The sequence below is a fragment of the Gossypium hirsutum genome, chromosome A02 (assembly GCF_007990345.1).
Source record: "Gossypium hirsutum isolate 1008001.06 chromosome A02, Gossypium_hirsutum_v2.1, whole genome shotgun sequence".
Taxonomy (NCBI): domain Eukaryota; kingdom Viridiplantae; phylum Streptophyta; class Magnoliopsida; order Malvales; family Malvaceae; genus Gossypium; species Gossypium hirsutum.
In genome coordinates this window covers 27,007,907-27,015,009 of record NC_053425.1, presented here as the reverse complement: position 1 = coordinate 27,015,009, position 7,103 = coordinate 27,007,907, and the positions used below count along the sequence as shown (strand labels likewise).

The 7,103-nt window shown below is 32.4% G+C and overlaps 1 long non-coding RNA gene across 1 annotated transcript; it reads right to left on the bottom strand.

Moving 5' to 3' along the window:
• Positions 1–238, bottom strand: LOC121212352 (uncharacterized). Its single transcript, XR_005907437.1, has 2 exons — positions 181–238; positions 1–103 (listed from the first exon to the last, which is right to left on the bottom strand). It is a non-coding gene; the product is annotated as an uncharacterized lncRNA (long non-coding RNA).
• Positions 239–7,103: the final 6,865 nt, after the last annotated feature.

The following is a 7,103-nucleotide window of genomic DNA, read 5'->3' as shown; positions in this document are numbered from 1 at the left end:
CCATAATTTCTCCAGCTTCGGATGTCATAGGAGATCCATCTTTTTTCCTATGCGTAATCTCAAAAAGCTGAAGGCGCCCAACTTTTTGTCCAGATTTGACTTCCTACAATATAATAGTAAAAATATTATTTAATATTAGAAAGTTATTAATATTTGAAAGAATTAATAAAATTTTAATACCTCGGCCTCAGCTACAGAAGCAAAACTTCTCGACCCTGCCGTGTGCGTGAATTTTTGTTTTTGCCTACTGCTTATTCCAACTCGCTCACGGTCCTACATAATAAATTATTATTACGTATATAGTAAACACTATATATAAGAGTTTGGAAATACTTAATACCTCTCCTTTCTTTGAATTCCAGAATCTAACCGCATCTTCCCATTGGTACCTCAGCATTCCCGGCGGGACATTTCTCAATTTTTCCTCGAGGCTTATGTCTTTCTTAAAATATTGTTTTTTTAAAATGCTTTTATTGTCTCTCCATTTTTTACCCAATGTCTTCTTGATATAATCATCGGAGACCTCTAAAGCAAATCTATCCTAAAAAAACACAAGTTTAGAATGTAAATATGAATGAAACTTAAACCAAAATATTATAAATTACATTCACATTTTGTTACCTTAATATTAGCGAGAGCCTGATTTTTGTTGCTATCAGGCATGTAATGCCATGATTTGTAGTTGATGGGCAACATATTGGCATTTCGTGCTAAAATGCCAATATAGCCTGCTAAAAGTCGAGCTTCAGATCCAACAGGCTGGCCATAAGTATTTCTACTTACTTTGACACGGTCGGCAGGATCTAAGTCGTATAAATCACTAAGCAGTGTACGTCCTCGAGCTCTGCGCGTCCCACCATTTTCAGCTGAAAAATGATATACTATTATTATATTAAAATTTACAAATAAATTAATAATAAAAGTCAACACATGTAAAATAAACGTAACATTACTTTGAAATTCTTCAGGCTCGTCAAGTGTCTCTGGCACATTCGAAGATCCAACAACTGTCTGCTGTTCACTATTTCCTTCTTCCGGATTTGGAGTATTCTGGACAATACTTAAACCACGTAATCTTCTTCTACGCATTTTTCCTGCAATACACATAAAATAGTTAAAGTTTTAGTAACAAATTACAACAATAATAGTACATATAAAATAGTCAAATTATATAACATGACCAAGATTAAAATTATAATATTACATATAATTAAAAAAACGTAAAATCTTACTACATCATTATTCGTAAATATCTTCATTCACATCATCTCGAACCCATTGATATTGTGTACTAGTACTAGGGATATTTTCATCTAAGTTTTGTTCTGGAAAAGGTAATGTTTCTGATCTTTCGACAATGTCATCTCTACTTCCATTACCCATGTCAAACAAGTCTCTAGGGGTGTTCCGGAGTACAACATACCAACCCTCATCAGTTGGATCTTTCGAATAAAAAACTTGTTTCACTTGAGAGGAAAATACATATGGCTCGTCCATCAATTGTTGTCCAGTGTGAATCAAGCGAGAGAAATTCACCATTGTAAAACCAAATTGATCTTTTTTAATTCCTCGAGCAGTATTAACATCAGACCAATCACACCGAAATAAGATAACTTTCCATCTGCCATAGTAATCCAACTCAATAATGTCGGTAAGAAGTCCGTAATACTCCACATTACCCTCAACCGGATTACTATCCCTAGCACTAGCATAACTTGTAATTGAAGAATTAACAACAACTCCACAATTTTGAGTTCTCCTCATTCTCTCGCGATACTTTGTATGAAATCTATATCCATTGATGAGGAAGGCACTATATCTTTTTATTACTCTGTTCGGACCTTGGGAAAGCCATTTAATTTCGTCATTGACGTCCGTCCCACTCCAAACCTACTGAATCGAAAGTAAATTAAATAATTATAAATGTATTATGTAAAAACATTCTTATTTGATTAACTAAATTTCGCGATTATATGTAGCTTATTAACTTTAGTTACATACCGTTTGACTTAACCATTCATGAAAAGATTCTGTGAATAACTTATTAATCTCTCGATGTTGTAATCTTCGAGAGCGTGCACAAGATCTCAAAATTTGTTTGTACTCACTATATTAAAAACAAGTTTAATTGGTTAGAAGATAAACAAATCAAAACGACGAATATGTAAGACAATTTTATAACTTACTTGCGCAACGGTTCAATTGAATCGTGGTGAAAAAGTACATATCGATGTGCCTGTATCCACGATATATCATCTAATTCTGCAATTTCAACTTTGCCGATTGGTTCTCCATAACTTTGAAATAAATAAGTTTCGGCCAAGTCATGATCATTAAGCCCAGCATTTCTACTTGGTCTATTCAATCGTGTTTCAGCATCTTCTAAATATCTAGAACAGAAGGTCATGCACTCTTCTGCCAAGTAGCCTTCGGCAATTGATCCTTCTAGATAACGCTTATTGCGACAATATGACTTCAATTTGCTTAGGAACCTAAACACGATATACAATATTTATCAAAAGCTGTAACTAAATGTATAGATGTGAATGAATGAATACTTGAGAAATAAATTAGCACCTTTCTATAGGATACATCCATCGATAAAAAATCGGTCCACCAAGGATTGCTTCGTGAGGGAGATGGATTACCAAGTGCACCATAATAGTGAAGAAGGAAGGTGGAAAGATCTTCTCTAAATTGCATAAAGTCAAAGCCGCTCGATCCTGTACTTTCTCAAGTTCTTCGACATTCAAAACTTTGCCACAAATAGCTTTCATTATATTGGATAGTTTAATTATACAGGACGTTACATTTTTTGACATACAGCACCGTAAAGCAATTGGGAGTAAATCTTGCATCAAGATGTGGTAATCATGTGATTTTAATGAATATAATCTTCGGTCTTTGAAACTCACACATCGAGATATATTTGACGCATACGCATCTGGGACCTTTATATCCTTCAACACCATGCAGAAAACTTCTATCTCTTTCTTTGACATTGAAAAAATAGAAGGCGGCAACCGATATTTCCCATTCGGCAGTACTTGAGGATGAAGATCACGCTGGATTCTCATGTCAACTAAATCAAGTCGGCTCTGAAGATTGTCTTTTGATTTCCCATCGACATTTAAAATTATCCCAATTATGTTCTCGCAGACATTCTTCTCAATATGCATGACATCAAGATTGTGGCGTAAAATGTTGTGCTCCCAATAAGGCAACTCAAAAAAAATACTCCTTTTCTTCCATAACTCCGCCTCATTAGGATCATCCTCTTCGTTAGATTCATCATCAGATTCATCCCTCGATCTTCTCCTTGTTTGCGTGATAGGTGGTTAATTCATCTTCCCATAACTAAAGTTGATATCTTTTAACATAAAAAAGATTTCAGATCCAACGGTCTGCTCAGGAGCTCCTCTGTACTCTTCAGTACCGTCAAATAGAGTCCTCTGAAATCTAAATTTTTGATTTTTATCTAACCACCGACGATGGCCCATGTAAGAGAACTTCTTCCCATTATACAACCACTTCGAACAAGTTTGCGCAGCACAACAAGGACAGGCATAACGTCCTTTAGTACTCCAACCCGATAAATTAGCATAAGCCGGGAAATCATTAATTGTCCACAATAAAGCTGCACGTAAATTAAAGTTCTCCGTTCTCAATACATCATATGTCTCAACACCTGACCATAATTATTTTAACTCTTTAATAAGTGGCTGCAAATAGATGTCAATATCATTTTCAGGACCTTTCTCTCCAGGGATAATCATTGATAAAATAAATGAAGATTGCTTCATGCAAATCCATGGAGGCAAATTGTAAGGAACAAGCACTACAGGCCAAGTATTGTACGAAGTACTCATGATTTTAAATGGATTAAAGCCATCAGCTGCTAGCCCAAGCCTCACATTCCGAGGATCGCTTGCAAAGCTTGGAAATTTACTGTCAAATGATTTCCAAGCTAAAGAATCCGCAGGATGTCTTAATAATCCATCATCGGCCCGTTGATCATTATGTCACCTCATAGATTCGGCTGTCTTTAAGGACATGAAAAGCCTTTGAAGTCTTGCTATCAGGGGAAAATATCGCAAGACCTTGACTGGCTTCTTTCTTAACTGTGCCCCACCTTCATCCGTATTCACATCTTCTGTATTACTATTCATCCAACGAGACTTACCGCAAACATGACAAGATTGTTGGTTTTTCTGATCACCCCAGTACAACATGCAGTCATTTGGGCAACTATGAATTTTATCATACCCAAGGCCCAAATCTTTTATTAGTCTCTTCATATCTTGACAAGACTGGGGAATTCTTGCAAACGGAAACATCTCTCTTAGAAACTCTAGCAGCATTGTAAAAGAGTTTCCGGTCCACCCTCCCAAACATTTTAAGTGAAATAGACGAATGCAGAAGGACAATTTCTAATATTTTGATCCCTCATAAAGTTCTTCATTCATTTCATTAAGTAAATTGTAGAACTTAGCCGCTTCTTCATTTGGCTCCTCATTAGGTGCACTTGTTCCCGTTTCGCAAAAAACATTTCCAGTAATATTACAATCCTCAGATATAATAAAGTCAGGTAGAAACGATTGCTCACCATGACTACGCATATTAAATGCATCCCGCAACATATCTTTCATGTCATCTTGTCTAACATACTGATGGTAATCAGTATCAGGATAAGTCAGATTAATCGTTGAAGAAGTTCCACTAGATGTACACTCTCCATGGAAAATCTATTTTTTATACCCCCGAATAAAGCCATCAACAATTAGATGTTCGTAGACAACTTCACGAAAATTCCAGTAGATGTTGCCACACTTCTTACACGGGCAAAGAATCATATTCTCTTGGCTTGCATTTTGAAATGCAAAATTTAGAAAAGTTTGTACTCCAGTTTGATAGGCATTGCTTACCCTTGACAATTTCATCCAACTCCTATCCATTTTGTAGTTCTTGAAATCTAAAGTTCACAACATATTACAGTTACTTAAATGTTCTCAATTGATTTAAATCATATCATTATACTAAATATCAAGTCTCTAATGGGTATAAACTAATTCAGGCAAGTTGCGAGATTTTCAACTATAGATTTATGTATTATGTAAGTTAAGTAAATTTCGTAAACTAGTTATGTATGATATGATATATATTTAAGTATTATGTAAGTTATGTAAGTTATGATATGATATATATTTATGTAAATTATATATTTATCTAAGTTATATAAGTTATGTAAGTTATGTAAATTATGATATAAAATATATTTAAGTATTATGTAAGTTATGTAAGTTATATATTTATCTAAGTTATATAAGTTATGTACGTTTTGTAAGTTATATAAATTATGATATCAAATATATTTATGTATTATGTAAGTTTTTAATTTCACGATGTGGAAAATCACATGGATAATACATATCAAGTATCAAGTATCTACAGGTAAGTAGCGGGATTAAATAATATTTAATTAAATAATATTTATAAAAATTATTTTAATTAAGTAATATACATGTCGTTCGTTTTTATTTGACAAATCACATGTGCAGTTAAAATAGTCCACACTTAATTTAATTTATGTTTTACAAGTCATCTTTTCTTAAGTACATATTAAAGCACTGTGTGGACATCCGTATTTAGCTTAAAAGCTATGATTTAGTTTGAATAAAAGTTTAACTTAAATGGTAAAACGAACGATAATATTTGTGATAAAACGGAGAATTTTTTAAGATTCATCATACGCGGCGTTGTTACACCTAGGGAGGATCCATTATATCTTGCAGCTCGATATAAGGCAACCCGTCAAGTTTCCAGCCTATATACTTTGAATCTTTAAAATATTTAAAATAAGGTTGGAGAGAAGGTCAGCCATTGTTGTAATTTTGATAAAAATTAATTATAACTTTTAAAGACATTTAAAAATATTAAATATTAAAATCAAACATTATTAATGCAAAAAAATAGTAATTTGAATATAATAATATAAAAAAAGAATCGTAGTTTAATTTTTATAAGTAAATTGGAAATAAATATTCAATAGTAAATGAGCTTGATAGAACTTTTTTCAAGTCTTTTTGAATTTTTTAAGATTCATCATACGTGGCGTTGTTACACCTAGGGAGGATCCATTATATCTTGCAGCTTGATATAAGGCAACCCGTCAGGTTTCCAGCCTATATACTTTGAATCTTTAAAATATTTAAAATAAGGTTGGAGAGAAGGTCAGCCATTGTTGTAATTTTGATAAAAATTAGTTATAACTTTTAAAGACATTTAGAAATATTAAATATTAAAATCAAACATTATTAATGCAAAAAATAGTAATTTGAATATAATAATATAAAAAAAGAATCGTAGTTTAATTTTTATAAGTAAATTGGAAATAAATATTCAATAGTAAATGAGCTTGATAGAATTTTTTTCAAGTCTTTTTGAATTTTTTAAGATTCATCATACGTGGCGTTGTTATACCTAGGGAGGATCCATTATATCTTGCAGCTCGATATAAGGCAACCCGTCAGGTTTCCAGCCTATATACTTTGAATCTTTAAAATATTTAAAATAAGGTTGGAGAGAAGGTTAGCCATTGTTGTAATTTTGATAAAAATTAGTTATAACTTTTAAAGACATTTAGAAATATTAAATATTAAAATCAAACATTATTAATGCAAAAAAATAGTAATTTGAATATAATAATATAAAAAAAGAATCGTAGTTTAATTTTTATAAGTAAATTGGAAATAAATATTCAATAGTAAATGAGCTCGATAGAACTTTTTTCAAGTCTTTTTGAATTTTTTAAGATTTATCATACGTGGCGTTGTTACACCTAGGGAGGATCCATTATATCTTGCAGCTCGATATAAGGCAACCCGTCAGGTTTCCAGCCTATATACTTTGAATCTTTAAAATATTTAAAATAAGGTTGGAGAGAAGGTCATCCATTGTTGTAATTTTAATGGACAAGCAAGCTACACTGTAATAAAATTAATTCATACTTATTCATACTTAAGCTGAATCAAATAATAATTAAGTTGAACCAAATATTTAAAATTAATTTGGTAACAAAATAGTTTTGCTCCAAACAGAACCAA